The sequence below is a fragment of the Lissotriton vulgaris genome, chromosome 1_1 (genome assembly GCF_964263255.1).
Source record: "Lissotriton vulgaris chromosome 1_1, aLisVul1.2, whole genome shotgun sequence".
In the NCBI taxonomy this organism is placed as follows: Eukaryota; Metazoa; Chordata; class Amphibia; order Caudata; family Salamandridae; genus Lissotriton; species Lissotriton vulgaris.
Window position 1 is genome coordinate 530,526,761 of NC_141685.1, and position 17,818 is coordinate 530,544,578.

Genomic DNA, 17,818 nt, shown 5'->3' on the forward strand with positions numbered 1-17,818 from the left:
ATATGTTCCGTTTATTTTCAGAAGCTCCTTAAAATAGATGTTTTTCATATACTTTCTTCCCTGCCCTACACATGCAACATCTCAAAGCAGAAGCCAAATCTCGAGTTTTGTCTCTTTGTGTGCCTCATTTTAGGAAAAAGTTAAACCCACGGCTTCACATCTCATTTCGTCCATCTATACTGGTATTGTAGGAGACTTTCTACCCAACAACCCTGTTGCACAGTTCCTTACCTTCGTCCATCTCTCACAGATAAATGTACGTAAAGAGATTTATTTATTTTTGCAAAATGCCAGATATATGGCTAATCCTCCACCTTAAACTGTGGATGAGTGAACTGGTCATTTTTGCTCTGACATAATTAAATTGTTACCAAAAATGCTGCTGATTTAATTACATTAGCGAAATGTTTTATTTATGAAATTTGTGAGAGGAAATGTACAAAAATAAGTAGCAAGGTAGACACATCTGCAAAAATATCATCTATGAAAGTCGAACTTTACGTTTAGACATTTGCTGCTCTACGGTACCTGCCAAAAGCTGCTTTGGTGTTTAAATCAATTTTCATTAATTAGAAGAAAGTTATAAAAAAAAATCCAATAATTTGTAAAAATTATTGGTGTGGCCTCTCTTTCTTTCCTTTGTTCTTCTTATTAAAATATGCATGTTTACCAGGGGTCTTGAAATGCTTCCACAGTGCAACTCTATGCGATACATGTGGTAATATGCGGCCGGCCCATCACGGGTTGTAGGCGGCTTGCTGTGTAAAGCTTACGTGATCTTCATCGGCACAGTTCCCCCATGATTTCCTTTACAATGCGTCCGGCCCTGCATAGGGTTGAGGCCTTATGCGGTGTAAAAATAGACCCTCTTTATGGTATTTTTGCAATAAGAAAACAGATATATATAAATAAATAAAATTATTGGTGTGACCAATACGTGCAACTTCCTCCTGGAAACCAAGAAGTAAATCAGGATTAAGTCAAGCGTATTAATTACGTTATTTCGTTTTATTGAAAATAGCTCTATCATCAAAAATGCCAAAACAAATATTACCACATTTCATACACGTGTTTTTTTTCTAGATATTGACCAAATTTTATACACTGGTGCTTTTCAAGTCCATATTTGCCTTGAAATTGTAATAAGGTAAAGCAGAGAGCCTCTTTTTTCAGAAACACCATAGTTGTATGCAGAGTGCCACATAGTTAGTGATTTTTTCTGCTCTCTTAATGTCTATATGGAACCAAAAACAACCTCGAGGCCTTCAACCAAGCGGACAGTTTAGATTCTACAAAATGAATCCTACGGGGTATCTGTCCAACTAGCACACAGTTGCACACCTGTGCCTTCTACGTATCAAAAGTCCTCTGAAGATGCAAAACGAGTGTGTAACTACATAAAAATTGTATGTAAACTATAGTTTGTGAAAATCTAGGGCTTTTCGAGTGCAACCCTGCAGCACCAATGCGCTCCTTGTGAAATGTAAAAACATGTGGGTGTGTTTTTGTGCTTCATGGTTTTTGTAATTGCGGCGAGATTAAAATCACTGTTGAGAATTAGCATATGTAACTTCCCCAAAATAGCACACAACTTTCCTTGAAGTTTCGGGTGTCACCAGCTCGGATCCCACGTCGGATCATACTTTTCGTTTTAAATAATGGTAGGCAGGGTAGATAACTTTTTTTTAACGCTATTTACCCATCAGAAAAATATCAGAAATATATCAGAAAGATGTGCAAAATATTTGTACTTTTTACACATATGTTTTAACTTCTTTTGCATGGAAATAAAACAATATTTTTTTTTCTTAAAATAGGTAAAAATTGATAGCTTTTGCATGCTTGTTTTCAATTATTTTCCTTGACAAATACTAGAGTATACCCAAATAAATGAACATGCCAACGTTTTTTTCATAACTAAAGTGGACTATAAAAAATCTGTGTCATGAGAAGCATATCCTTGTTAGACCCAGGATCCCTGGTTGGCTGAGGTAGGTACCTTAGGCCAAGTAGGGACACGCTTTCCAACGTCAGGAAAAGGAAGGTCCCTTTTTTAGATAGCCCGCTCACCCCCTCAGTAGCTTGGCACGAGCAGCCAGGCTCATCTTCAAGGCAAATGTGTAAAGTATTAGCAACCATGCTCACAATAAGGCAATGATGACACCACAAATAGACTCCAAACGAGTTTTATAAAACTAGTATAAACTTTATGTAAAAAGATATACAATAAGACCACACAATATAAAACCAACATCTGCGGTTGTGTAATATATCTCCTGGCCGGTTGTTAGGCCAGCCAGTCCTTGTAAGTTCTGGCGATATCAATGAAGACTTCTAAACATTCTCCTGTACTCCTAAAATAATATCATACAGTTGTAATGCTACAATACTGTAATGCGTAACGCAGCAATCAGACACTCTCCAATGAAAAGAATGCAATGCGTTACGCAACAATCAGGCACTTTGCAAGATCAAATAATGCAATGCGTAATGCAACAAACCAGATATGTCATTCTGCAAAAATAAGGCAATGCATAGACACTAATGAGGTAATCGATATGCAGGAAAAATGCAATGCGCAATACGCTAATCAGGTAGATCGTTATTCAGAAACAATGCAATGCGTCACATGACAATAAGGTACTTCGTTATACAGATAGAAATGCCATGCGTCATACACTAATCAGGCAGTTCGGTATGCAGGAATAATGCAATGCGTAATACGACAGTCTGGTACTCTGTTCTTTAGAAATGGAATAATACAGAATACACTCAGGCACAGATCACAAGGCTTTAAGCAGTCTCTCCGCCTCTCACAGTGCCCCCAACACAGTATAATATAATCCCACAGTGCAGCTTCGCACTCCGGCCCCTGTACCACCACTCCTTTGGCGATGAGGGCCGCGACACAATACAACGCAGAGGCTCGAGCTGCCAACATATCAGAGAGGCCGAGAGCGTCTCCCTCCGAGCACGCGCCCCAGGAGTTGACACAAGTTACCTAGGGGGCGCAAACTCACTCTCCTCTCCTTGCCCAGCGGCTGGGCCTCCAATGCATCTTTGTGAAATGGTAACGGCGGCTTGGGCCGACAACTCAGCACCTCCGGGACTGCCGGTACGGGCAACTTCAACTACAAAGATCTCAGGCTGCCACAAAGCACATGTACGCAGCTTCGCTAAATCTTCCTTCACTCCGGGTGCACGATCACGGGCACTCCACAAACAAGTCTAGCTGCACGAAGATCAAGCGCACAGCGTCACTGAGATTCACTTTTCTCTGGTGCACACGAGAAGACAAATCCTCAGAAAGGTCTCACAGTGAAAAACGCACCCGCACCCGCACACAACAGCGTTGAGACTCACTTGGATTGCGGTGCACACGATCACTGGACAATCCTCACAAAGGGGTTCAGGCTGCACAAAGCACACGCACACCATATCGCTGATCCTTGCTTGGACTACAGCTACCCACGATCACAGGCCGATCCTCATGAAGGTCTCAGGCTGCACAAAGCACACGCACACAGTGCCACTGAGACTTATTTGGACACAAAGCGCCTACGATCACAGGCAGTTCTTACAAGGCTCTCAGGCTGCAACAGGCATGCTCATACAGCGCCGCTGAGACTCTCCTGGAAACTTTTATTTCCTGTGTTTCAGAACAGGGAGCCAGCTCACCTCAGGCCCTTGGGGATAGTTACTTCAGGACACAGCAAAGTCCTTCAAGCAGGGTGACATAGCACACCGCAAAGTCCCTTTAGCCTTTCCTTGGTTGAAACAGCAAACGGCAGGCCAGCCCCAGATCACACAGCAAGAGCAGTCCTATCCTTCAGTCTCTTCAGTTGTTTCTTCCTTTGCAAAGGTCCCCTTGACCATGAAGTAGCTGCAGTCTTGTTCACACTTGATCAAGTCATTCTCCAAAGTTCAGGGGCTTCAGTTCTCTTAGTTATACCCCTCAATGGCTTTGAAGTCTTTGTGCTTCAGGGGGCACTGACCCCTGTCCAAACCAGTTCTGGGTGCCTCCCTGCCAGTGACACCTTTCTTCCTTTGATTAGTGGGGGTCTGGATTCTCAATCCCTCAGCAGGACATGGAACAATTGCTTTATAGCAGCAGCCCAGGTCTCTTCACCTCTAGGGGCTTCTCCTACCCCTACACTCCAGATGCAGGTCAGCCTGTTGCTGTCTTACCTCCTCCCCTGGGTCAAGACATTACCCAGATCCTATCGCTTTCAAATCCAGACAGTCAATCCATAGCAAGGCAGAGACATGCAGAAATGTCAGAGCACAAACGCAGCCACTTCTAAAAGAGTGGCTTCTGAGTACACAATGCAAGAACCACATACATAAAAAGATGTGTACTACATTATGAGTTCAGGCATACTAAACATAACCGTTCCATCTTAAACATTTGGGAAGATAGGCTGGAAAACATATTACCCAGCCTACCTATTCTGTCCTATGGGCAAGATGGCCTTTAAACGGTGAAAAACGAAATGGAGATTATTTCACTGTCAGAACCTGACACACATGTACTACCTTTCACATGCACTACACCCTGTCCAGGGGGTACCCCAGACCCACCATGGGGGTGTCTGAGGTGCACAGAAAGGGAAGGTTAGGGTCTGGCAAGTGAGTGCACTTGACAGAACATGGCAGTTTCACAAACTACACGCAGGCCCTGATATGGCAGGCCTGAGTTACCTTTTTAAGGCTACTTGTGTGGGTGGCACAAATGGTGCTGCAGGCCCACTAGTAGCATTTGCATTACCAGCCCTGGCACACATAAGTGCACTTTACTAGTAAGGCAAACATACCAATCATGGACAACCAATTACCATTACTTTGAACAGGGAACACTTACACCTTGGCACTGTTTAGCAGTGGCCAAGTATCCAAAGCATCCAAGTTGGCAACACCATGTCAGAAAAAAAGGTGTAGGGGGAAAGCAAAAAGTGTAGGGATTTTAGCCAAAAAGGGCCAAGTCCTACACTTATGTTATGAGAACTATTTTGTAAGCAAGCTGGACCCTTCTTCATTTCGAGGTTTTGCCTGCACTCTTTCATTCTTGACTCAGTTTCTGCTATTTTTTTATTGTGGTATTCTTGCAAAAGCGGCATCCTGGTATACTATAACTAAACTCAAAACAGAAGGAACGTATGTAACGACTAGAAAAGTCGACTAGAACATCCAAGGTGAATGTTATTTTTTACAGTTCATGGAACCCTCATCCACCAGTGGTTGAATGCATCATCACTGGTTTTCCCTCTCATCCGAATCAAACATATGATCTGTCCGAATGGGCCTCAGCGGACAGAGTGCTCGTATGGACCCATCGTATCCAGGATTAGTTCCAGGAATAAAATGTGTGCGCGCCACATGTGATAATGTAAAAATGCCTCGGAGCTAGCCTAATTTTTCAGAAGTCTATGGCAAGATCAAAAGACAGTAATATGGAGCGTGTTGGACCACTTGATAGCCCCTACGTCACCGGCCGACCTGTTTTAGCTACCAGGAAGAGTGCTAAATTGGTCTGCGACTTTCCTCAGAACATAGGGATCCCATAGAACGGTCCATACTGGAGAAATTCTGAAAATAAAAAGAGTGGGGAAACCAAAATCAATCGGATGAACAATTTTTGTGGTTTGAGATACTCTGCCAGGCCTTGAATCTAGGGTGACTATAAATGAAAAAACCTATCATTCACCATTTAAAGGCTGTAATATGATGCTTAGTTTTTAATCACAAGGTTAGGCCAACTTTTAACAGCAACTGTGTAAGTGACATATCACATAGTCAAACACATGCACTCAAGTGAGGCACTGGACATCACACTCACGCGTGTGCGAGATCCGACACATGTGGCTTTACACATCGCTACCTTGCAAAGTATGGGTTATGAACCTAACAACAACATGGCAGTCCCCCCCATGTGGCCACATACTGCAATCATATATAAACAAAAAAAATGCTGATATAAATTCAATATTAAGTCAAATGCCTTATGCTGTCAGGTCTCTGGACATTCTTTCTATACAGTCACTGTTATCCAGCACATAAAGAGTCAACAATAAGCAATACCCTTTCAGGTGAGGAGTGCTAAATTCCAACCTTTTCCAATTTGGAAACTATCCAGCCTTAAGGGGACAATCAAAATATTTAAGAGTTAAAGAGAGCAGATTCCCTCAGAAGCAGACCACTATTGGAAAGGGAAGACCACTCGGTCCCCCCGAATGTATGGATGGGTGCCCCGATCCCCCCGGGAAACCATTTTGGGCGGGGGGCGTGTTTCGGCTGGTATGCCCAAAGCGGCGTAGCCGGAGCACGCCCTTCCCGCTCAGAAGGGGTTGTCCTAGACACCCGCCCGGAAGACCGTGCCCAGGTGAGCGTACCCGAGGAGGGCCGCCGCCCTCCCGCAGACGGATAAATAGCGCGGGAATCCGAAGAAGCGTCCTCTTGTTCCAGTGCTCTGAAGGCTGCACCACTCGTTGCTCGTGAGCCCTCGACGGAACAAGCAGCAATTTTGAGAACTTGTAATCTTGTTGTTTCTCTTTCAGTACCAGGAGTGTGAAGGATCTGGGACCTCGTCGTTCGACTAGACCGGAGTAAACAAAGCTATGGCCGGCAAAAAAGCGGGAAAGAGCTCCGAGCTGGAGAAGGTACTACGCACCTTGTCGAACCGAATGGCGATCATGGACCGAAAACTGGGTAAAGTTGATTCGATCGGTCGAGGTTTGGCTGAGGTTAAAAAGCAGTTAGCGGCCCAGAACAACCCCTCGGGCCGTCCTAAGAAGGTGATAGGCCCGGCCTTGCCGGGAGTGGGCCCTGAGGGTAGGGGGAAGCGTATTAAGAAGAGGGTGGTTTCCGGGGAGGACCCGGTTCCGGAGGTGCCCCCAACTGCCCCCATCACACCGGCGGACAGCCCGGTACCGAGTCCGGATATAGGTTTACCAATCCCTGTTGTAATCACCCCGGTTAATGATGATCAGATGCCCCCAGAACTGGCTCTTCAGTTAGCGGCAGTGTTGCCCTGGCTTAAAAAGAAAGCGGGGGGCAGTGGCTGCGGGGGATCCAGCCGAGGAGGCTAGATTAATAATCTAGCAGTTACGGCAGTCGAGAGAAGCCGGGACGGCGAATGTTCCTTCTATTTCCCCACAGGTGGCGCCAGGAGTAACTACGGTTGGCCGGGAAAAGACAGCAGACACGGCGGTTGAAGCCGGTAAGAACCCATTGCCAATGGCGGGGGAAAGTTCAGTGCCTTCAAGGCGCGAGAGGGTGGCACAGCACATCCCAGCGGCCACGAAGGAAATGATATGGGGGGACAAGTATGTTAATATGTTTTCATTATTGACCGACCATCGTGAGATGGAATACGCAAAGACCCAGAAAGATTTATGGCACCCCAGCGTATGGCGGGCCAAAATGGCGGAATTTAGGGTCGACGAGACCGTAGCAAACTGGGTGAAGGCCTTCTCTATATTTACGGCAGTAATGGGGGAACGTAAGCCTGAAGTGTTGCCCGAGCTATCCTGTTACCAGAATAGGATCATGGATTTTTATAACATGTACGGGGGGAATGAGTGGAAAGGATATGACATGCAATTCCGAAAGTCCAAAGAGTTTGATGCAACTTTGACATGGGATTGCCTCGATACTGTATCATGGCACAAGCAGCTCTTGCCTGGATCGGCAGGTACGTCCTCGCTGGGCGGGAGCGGGCCTGGGACAGTTCAGCAAAAGCCTGCGCAGCCCTTTCGAGCAAGCACCGGTGGGGAATCACAGCCCAAGACCGGCGGCAATGGGGGCAAGCGCGGGGTTTGTTGGGGTTTCAACAGAGGTAACTGTAACAGACCCCAGGGAACATGTAGGTTCCGGCATGCTTGTGCGGGCTGTGGGAAATCCTCACACCCGGAGAGTAGCTGTAGATCCAAGAACGGTGGTTCGGGAGGAAAGGGGGGGTCCAAGCAGGAGTGAGGTGATGCTTGGGAGGCAATCTTCTTCACCCGTCGACATCTTGGCTTGGACTCCCTGGTTGAACAAATACCCTGATCATGTATCCGCCGGGATTTTGAGGAATGGTTTCCTAAATGGCTTCAACATCCCGGTGGGGAATTTTCGGGGGACCCCCTTTTGTAAAAATCAGCAATCCGTCCAACACAACCCAGCAGTGGCAGCCAGAAAAATTGCCAAAGAAGTTGGCTTGGGCCGGTGGCGGACTTCATGTGTTCACCTCTAGGAGTGGTTCCGAAGAAAGACCCAGGGGAGTATAGACTCATTCATAATCTGTCGGCCCCAAGAGGCGCGTCAGTGAATGAAGCCATTGATCCGGATGTCTGTTCAGTTCGGTACGCATCGTTCGACGATGCCGTGGCCCTACTGAATCACCTGGGCCCCGGGGCGCTGATGGCGAAATCGGACATCGAATCAGCATTCAGGTTGCTCCCGGTACACCCGCGGGACCAGTGCTTGCTAGGATTTACGTTCCAAGGGAAGTATTACATGGATAAATGCATGCCCATGGGTTGCTCAATTTCTTGTGCTTATTTTGAGATGTTCAGCTGTTTTTTAGAATGGGCATTCACCGAGGCCACACGGCATAGACAAGTGATGCACTATTTAGATGACTTCCTGTTCTTGGGGCCGGCCGGCAATGCGAAATGTGCACAGGCACTGCAGGACTTCTGCATTCTCATGCAGGAGTTTGGAGTCCCATTGGCACCAGGTAAGACGGTGGGGCCATCTACTTCACTGGAGTTTCTGGGAATTGAGCTCGATTCAGTGGAAGGATGCTTCCGTTTGCCAGTTGAAAAGGTGGCCAAGTTCAGGGCTTCCTTAACACAATGCCTGGGCAAAGAAAAAGTGACCCTGCACCAGCTACAACAAACAGTGGGTCAGCTTAACTTTGCCTTGAGAGTAATACCGATGGCTCGCCCCTTCTCACGCTCCATTGCACAAGCTATGGTTGGCCTCAAGGAGGGACACCATCGCACGAGACTGTCCGCAGAGGTTCGCCAGGATATGCGCATTTGGTTGGCATTTCTGGCGGACTTCAACGGTCGAGTAGTTTGGAACAAACCCCCAGCGTCGTCGGACGAACTGGGTTTGTGGACCGATTTAGCCGGGAGCGTGGGATTTGGTAACCAATGGTCGGCGCAAGTATGGCCGACGTGGTGGCACTCCAGTGGCCTAACAGGTAACATTGGGTTCTTGGAGCTATTTCCCATTTGGGTGGCTCTGTTGGCATGGCCAGCTGATTTTAGGGACCGCTCAGTAGTGTTTTGGTCGGACAATATGACTGTGGTTGAGTGCATTAATCAGCAGGCAGCCCGCTGCAAGTGGATCTTGAGACTGTTGAAAGAAATTGTGTTACGTTGCATGAGATTGGATGTTCAGTTCAGGGCAAAACATGTACCGGGTGTACTGAATAATGCAGCTGACGCACTCTCTCGTTCACACATGCAGGCTTTCAGGGGCTATCTACCCACAGCGGACCTAGTAGCGGCACAATTCCCCGAAGCACTATGGCTGATCGGTGCCCCGGATTACAAGACCTCGTGGCAGCCAGCTTAGCACCCAGGACGAGGAAGGCTTATGAGGGAGCATTTCGTTCTTACTGCGCCTTTTTAGGCCCGGCAGGGAGACATAGCTGGGGGCAGGAGGAATCCTTCCTGGGGTTCTTAGTAGCGCTGCACAGAGAAGGCCGATCAGCCGCAACTGCCAACAGACATAAGGCGGCCATATCATTCATGGCACAGCTCCACGGCATAAGGGGCCCAACGGGTTCCTTTTTAGTCAGAAAGGCGCTTCGCGGCTGGTAACGCCTGGAAGGTCGCAGACAGGATACGAGGTTCCCGATTGGTTTAGAGAGATTGTCTCGGCTTTTAGCAAAGCTGGATGAGACATGCTCCTCCCCTTCCGAAGCAGTTCTGTTCCGGGCAGCTTTCGCCTTGGCATTTCATGGGGCCATGCGGGTAAGCGAACTCGTGGCGAGGAACAAGCAAGATATGGAGGGAGGCTTATGCAGGGATCACGTGCAGATACGGGGTGATTCGATGCTAATCTCGATAGCCAGGTCCAAGACAGACCAGGAAGCTATGGGGGATAGTGTGGTTGTGCAGCGCGCTCGGGGGTGCCCCACTTGTCCGATAAAGTGTTTAGAGGAATACTTGGCTCAGAGGCCGGCGACATGGGGAGGGAGCCTGCTTAGGCACAAGGATGGCACCCCTCAGACGAGATTTCAGTTTCAGAGGGTGCTAGCACTTACAATCGCTGCGGCGGGCATGGACCCGTGCGATTTTGGGACCCACTCATTCAGAATAGGGGCCGCTACTGAGGCTACGGCTCGGGGTCTGGGTGCTGAAGAAGTGAAACAGCTAGGCCGTTGGTCCTCGAACTGTTTCAAGAGGTATGTGTGATTGCACATGTTGTAAAAGACTGATGAAATGCACTCACGCTTGTTGTCTTTTGCTTGAATTACAGTTTCGCAAGCCTGTGACGCGGGGCGGAATCTGGGATTAACCCATCACCAGAGGACCAGCGGTCGAGGATCACCGACTGGAGAGCAAGTGGTATGGGTTGTGGGCCACTCATACGTGAGGCGCGCCGGGGACGTATTCATGGCAGGTGACGCGACTCACACATCTGGGGAACACGGGTTCAGAGTAACCTTCCATGGGAAGGGAGGCCTCTGTTTTGACCAATTTCAATCGTTTGTGGAGGGACTCTTAGGGCGGCAAAGGTCACCGCCATCTGTAATCATAGTGCACCTGGGGGGCAATGACCTGGTAAGACTGGGAAGACGAGTGTTAGTGGAACACATATTGTCGGCAGTCAGCTGGTTGGCTAGGAGACTCCCGGGGTGCACAATTGCCTGGTCCCACATGATCCCCAGGAGAGTTTGGCGGGGGGGTTTCTCTGTAACGGCGTTGAACCACTCGGTAAAGAGAGTCAACAATAAAATTGAGAAACTATTTCGCTCCGCGCATTTGCAAAGCATTCCCCATGGGTGTATTCGGGGTGATCACTATTACTTGAATGATGGGGTTCACCTGTCCAGGGCGGGGAATGATTTACTCATAGGAGACTTCATAGCATGGCTAAGGGGATTGAGGAGGCATGACCTTTAGGAGGTGTGGGGGGACCGGATAGTCGGTCAACTATCCGGCCTGTGGCGGTAAGGTCATGATCGGTGAGCAGTGATTCAAGGTCCCTAGGGGGGGCGCTACCCAGTATGGATGGGAGCGCCCGGGGGGAGGCGGCCATTGGCCCCTCCCACAGGGAGGCGGCACCCACTACGGATGGGTCGTCTAGGGGGAGACGGCCATAGGCCCCTCCCAGGGGGGAGACGGCTATATGCCCCTCCTACGAATTTCCCGGGGGCCGGATATCCGCGACGGCGGAAGAGAGTGTGGGGAGGGGGGTATCTTACAGATACCTCACACGGGAACTCGGACGACCTTTAAGATGGCGTCAAGTGAAAGGGGGCCCCCACGACAAGGGAAGTTACAGTCGGCAACGAGGGTAAAGTCCTCTGCGCATGCGCCCCTCACACCGTGATGGCGGGAATTTGGTAGTAGGGATCTGACACCGGTTAAGACCTTGCCGTTGGCCCTTAATGCTAGGATGTACAATTTTATTTTAGAATGTGATGCATTTTCAGGATGCTAGACTCGGCTAGGAAACCTTTGTATTAGAGATCTGTTAAGGTTAGCCAAAGAACATGTCTTCATCAAAATGTAATGAAAGTAAAAATTGTACATAATTTATGAAATGTTTTAATTTAAAGTTTTAAATTTTGTTTCATATTTTAATAAATACGGCCGGGGGGGTAACTCCCCCCCGCCTTCCAAAAGCTCAAACTTGTGTCTGTCTCCTCCCATGGGGAATCGGTGTTGGGAGGGGGTGGCGGGCATCCCGGCCATATGGAAAGGGAAGACCACTCGGTCCCCCCGAACGTATGGATGGGTGCCCCGATCCCCCCGGGAAACCATTTTGGGCGGGGGAGTGTTTCGGCTGGTATGCCCAAAGCGGCGTAGCCGCACGCCCTTCCCGCCCAGAAGGGGTTGTCCTAGACACCCGCCCGGAAGACCGCGCCCAGGTGGGCGTACCCGAGGAGGGCCCCCGCCCTCCCGCAGACGGATAAATAGAGCGGGAATCCGAAGAAGCGTCCTCTTGTTCAAGTGCTCTGAAGGCTGCACCACTCGTTGCTCGTGAGCCCTCGACGGAACAAGCAGCAATTTTGACCCACCCACCAGCCCCTTCTGCAATGTTTGTTGGAATAAAGTAATCGTTGGCGATATTTGAATGTATTAAAGAGATGCAGTCGCAATTTTTCAGCATTGATATATGCCTTTGAATGAGTAGATGTGTGTAGGCTTGTCTTGTGCTTTAGGACTTTTTTCCCTTTGTAGAAATGAGTAAGTTGATGAATTGTCAAGCTGTGGCAGATTAGGCGTCTTTTCTTTCCTTAGTAGGTAAACAACTGTCGTATTTATTTTGGTCGGGCGGTAAGGTCATGATCGGTGAGCAGTGATTCAAGGTCCCTAGGGGGGGCGCTACCCAGTATGGATGGGAGCGCCCGGGGGGAGGCGGCCATTGGCCCCTCCCACAGGGAGGCGGCACCCACTATGGATGGGTCGCCTAGGGGGAGACGGCCATAGGCCCCTCCCAGGGGGGAGACGGCTATATGCCCCTCCTACGAATTTCCCGGGGGCGGATATCCGCGACGGCGGAAGAGAGTGTGGGGAAGGGGGGGGGGGGGAAGGGGGGGGGAGTCCACGCTGTCCTTACAGATACCTCACACGGGAACTCGGACGACCTTTAAGATGGTGTTGAGTGAAAGGGGGCCCCCAAGACAAGGGAAGTTACAGTTGGCAACCAGGGTAAAGTCCTCTGCGCATGCGCCCCTCACACCGTGATGGCGGGAATTTGGTAGTAGGGATCTGACACCGGTTAAGACCTTGCCGTTGGCCCTTAATGCTAGGATGTACAATTTTATTTTAGAATGTGATGCATTTTCAGGATGCTAGACTCGGCTAGGAAACCTTTGTATTAGAGATCTGTTAAGGTTAGCCAAAGAACAGGTCTTCATCAAAATGTAATGAAAGTAAAAATTGTACATAATTTATGAAACGTTTTAATTTAAAGTTTTAAATTTTGTTTCATATTTTAATAAATACGGCTGGGGGGGGGTAACTCCCCCCCGCCTTCCAAAAGCTCAAACTTGTGTCTGTCTCCTCCCATGGGGAATCGGTGTTGGGAGGGGGTGGCGGGCATCCCGGCCATATGGTCCAACGTATTATTAAAAATTACACAGCAAGTGGAAACGAACATTGTACTTACTTTGTCAAGGTTTAGTACCAGCCATTTGCCTACAGCCACCTCACTACCTCCATCAAGTACCCTGTGTGATGTAATGCAAGGCTGCTACTACATAAAATGTAATTTATGGATACTGGAGATTCAAAGTGATCAGAATGGCTGCCATATTGTAGTGATCAAACATCTCATGCCTAATAATCATTGGAGAGATGTCATTCTGGAAATGTGATGTGTAATTAAATAATTTTATGTTCTCTGGGCCAAACCCATAGTTTCTAGTGCCGGCCAGAAATTGCATGACGGGTAAAGCACTATGTATGCCACAAAAGCGAGTAATCTTTAGAATATTATAGTCAACTATCACAAGACGCTTGCCTGGGATACAGAATGTCTGCAGGATTATCCTTATAGGTGTGCAGCATTCAATAGTCACTGTACCATTCAAATGGACTGTGTAAAGCTGAAATCCTACCGGTAAACTATAATTAGACTACAAAGAGTTAAACATTCCTCAAGGTATGTCCTCGCTTAGCCCAAACATAAGTGCCTGTAATTTATAGAATCATCTTTGCTCACTCAATAATAGTAGTTTAGTCATGTAAAACTCTTGTACAATTCTGCAATTTGGGTTGATCCTCATTTGCAATTGATAATACTCCTATGCGCAGTTATTCTAGTACGTACTTTATGTGGAGTCACTCCCACCTATTTCATGTGACAGGGGCAGGTTATCAAATAAGTGACTCTCAGAATTGCAATTGGTGTATTTCAATAGCTGATATTCTCAGAATTACAAATGGTGTATTAAAAGACAAGCCCGAAATGTTTAGACCTAGGTCCATTTCTTTAATAGTTTCTGCAAATTTGCACATACTCCGCATGAAAGGAAAAAAAAAAAAAAAAGAAATCGGAAAAAAAAATCTTACCGCCGTAGAGTGCTGGGAGCATTAGGATGATAATATTGGATAAGGGGTAGAATGTGGCCACACATGCTAGCTTATCCTCCTCAAGGCATGAAAAGTGTGGTTATTATTGCATGCCCGTTCACTTGCTCTATTGATAATCTTTATAGATAACGGTCTTTCAGATAGTTTTAAAGGAAGTTGCTAAGTCTTTGTTTTGATATCCCTTTTTTCTGTGCAGTTTCATCTGAGCCTCAAATATTGGCCAAAGGGGAGGTTCTCTCATCGAGACCATGACCTGAAACTGTTCAAAATTAGCAATCTATTCCGCCCAGTTTGTGTAGGATATAACTCTCCCATTCTTTGGTATAATGCAGAAGTCCAAAAACACAATTTTATCGCTGCTGGTAGTGTGTGTGACCTTAAGGTGTGGGTTTTTATCCTTTAAGCCATGCTGTAAACTGCAAGACCAGGTTAGTGGTTCAATACAGATGATGAATATGTCATCAATCTATCTTCTCCACATGCACAGTTGTCTTCTGTAACTGTGTGTGGCCGGGTAAATAGTACACATCTCAAATTGGTGGATATACAAACAGACTAAGCCTGAAGTAAAAGTACTGCCCATTGGGGTACTTGGAATTTGATTGTAGATAGTTCTTTCAAACTCAAAAATGTTCTTAGCAAGCGCCTGTCGCGCAAAAGCTCTGGCATAGGTGTCATTTGTTGCTGATAACTCTCCCTTAGTAAGTTCTCAATAACACAGATGGTCTCCTGCCCTCTAAGAAATGCTGGTATACAAGTACTCAATGTCAAGACTGAGCATGAGTTCTGAATCTGCATTCTTAATCCGATGCAACATTGTTGATAGCCTTAAGGAATGAGGGCATGTTGGTGATTAGCGGTCTCAGGAACCTATAACAGAACTTGAACAGAGGTTCCGAAATTGACCCTATCCCTGACACAATGAACCATCTAGAAGAGCGAAGTCTGGGTTTGTAGATTTTGGTTACGGAAAAGGAATTTGTTCTTAGTTACTTTACTATTAAGAAGTAAGCTTTATTCTTGGTTACTACCTGACTACTCTAACAACATTTTTGTAATGTTGTGCAAAGTCTCATTTGGGATCCCTTAACATGATCCATTAATTCTGTGGGTCATTCGACAGTCTCACACAGACCTCCCCTGAATAACATTTGCACCCATTTGTCAGCTGGTTTTCGGATAATTTTATCACTGTTGCAAAGTTCATCCAAAGATGTATGTTCTACTATTGATAAATCTGGAGGATTCTCAGATCTAAGAATGGTATTTTATTTTACTTTAATATAGCACACAAATTGCCCAAGAAGGGTTATCTCGGTGCAGAAAGTCTCAGGGGAAAAAAACAAGAGATCAGTTAAACCAGAATTTTTCTAAATATCTAAACGTATTATGATCCATACAGAGGCAAGGATGAAGAGGTAAATTAATCCAGTATAAAGGGGCCAAGCAGGAAAAGGATCTGCCTCCACATCTTGTCAGTCGAATACAAAGTACAATAGGCAGCGCTTTGTCCAAAGATCTTACATTTCTAGCTGGGAAGTAGCGTCTGAGTTTCGCTGCAGTTAACAAGGACTTTTACCCATCGAGGAGTTGTACATTAGGCAGGAAAGTCAATTGACTTACTGGTAACCAGTGTAGAGTTTTCAGCTCAGGTATAGAAAAAGAGCCCGAAAGGAGATTACAGGCAAGCCTAGCTACCGTGTTTTGTACAAATTTGGACCCAAGTGTCTCATTCGCTGAGGCCAATAGAGCATTACCATAGTCCAGTCTGATAATTATCAGTGCTTAAACTAATGTATTTCTAGTTGCAATGGGAAGGCTTTCTTCAATAAGCGCATTGTATTGAAGCAAGTGTCTGTAGAAGTTGTTCTTTCATAGATAGAACTTGGTCTATTTTTACTCCAAGATTCTTACCTAACTGCCTATGGGTGGGAACAGAACCCAATTCTGGCGGCCACTAATTATCTGCCCAGAGCTGTTGGCCTTACCAAAAAGCATGATCTCTTTTTTCCACATTAAGCTCTAAGCAATTGGTTGTCATCCATACCGAGATAGCTATCATGCCCTTGGCCAAGCAGTCTTTAGCTTTGTCCAGATCTTTGTCAAAAGAGATGACCAGCTGTGTATCATCAGCATCTGATATTAATTCAAAGCCAAATTACTCTGCACTCTTGATGAGGGGAGCTATAAATATATTAAATAAGGTAGAGCTCAGACAAGAGCCCTAAAGAACACCCATGTCAATCCGCATGGTAGAGGATTTAAATGGGCCAAGAGAGATAGTTTAAGTTCTATTTCTCCAAAAATGTTGGAACCACTTAAGAGCTGTCCTGTGAATACCTATCTCATGCAGTCTCGGTAGCTTCCTAGTATGAGACACAGTATCAGAATCTGCGGATAAGTCCAGCAGCATGGATAGAAATCCTGAGTCAAGAGAGAGGCTTAATGAATCAGTGACTGTTATCACTGCGGACTCAGTACTGTGGTAAGACCTAAACCCTGATTGGGAAGGGTCTAGGATTTTGTGTACCTCAAGTTACGCTGCAAGTTGTTTATTTATGAAGCCTTCTAATTGCTTTCCAAAGAGCCAGCAATGAGATGGGTTGATAGTTGGATAGGATTTTGGGTTGCATATTGGCTTTCTTTTTGAATGGGTAAAACCTGTGCTGACTTCCACGCTAAGGGGATTTTTCCGGTTGCCACTGTTAAGTTAAAAAGTGACAATTGCAAATGCAAGCTGGTTAGAAAGTTAGGCAATTATACTTAGTGGACATGGAATCAGAGGAGAGCCGGATTTAGACTTTTCTACGGTCTTCTGGACCACGCGTTGGCAACCTACTTGGTCCCAGCTGAATGTCCTTGCTCTTACTCCATGTCGCTCTGGCTTCGATCCACTGGAGCTTCTTATCTTTCTTTTTACCCTTTCCCTGCCCTCTCCCTGGAAAAATGTTGAGGGGTGTTTAAAAAGGACATTCTTGTGGTAAACCGTCTGTAAAGGTTTGGCCAAAAAAGGTTTGGCCAAAAAAAAGTATAGTACGCGAAAGGATAGGGTCCCCCTGTATAGTCCCCTACCTCTACCTCTTAGATTAGACTCACCATCACCACTCCATTCATAAGAACTTAATGAGCACTTCTGTGGAGTTGGTCTTCTTCTAAGGTTCGGTGTTTGCTTCTGTGTGGTTTGTTGGGTGTAGTATTCATCTACAAATTATAAGTATGTGGACTCCTGGGAGAGCTTTATTTCATCTTTCTGTCGTTTTTTAATCTTCTGCTGGGTTAGAATTTTTTTTAATTGATACAGGTTATTTATTTCCTAAAATCTTTTTTGGTACATTGTGAGCAGGACTGACGTTTTAAGATTATTTCCACTTGCAAGGATCTGGACAAACATCACATTCGAGATCTGATTGGCTGTGTTATTAAAAACAATAAGCAAATGCCAAATGATGGAGTGAAGTTTGCAAAAATGCACCCTCATGAAATTAAGTACCCCCATAATAATGTATTAACTGCATGGACTAACCAATCCTGAATATCTTAAACTATGATGGCAT

At 46.4% G+C, this 17,818-nt stretch overlaps 1 protein-coding gene across 1 annotated transcript in view; it reads right to left on the reverse strand.

Moving 5' to 3' along the window:
* Positions 1 to 17,818, reverse strand: part of SLC25A24 (solute carrier family 25 member 24) — a 306,063-nt gene that overhangs the window by 155,968 nt on the left and 132,277 nt on the right. The gene's annotated exons all lie outside the window — the stretch shown is intronic.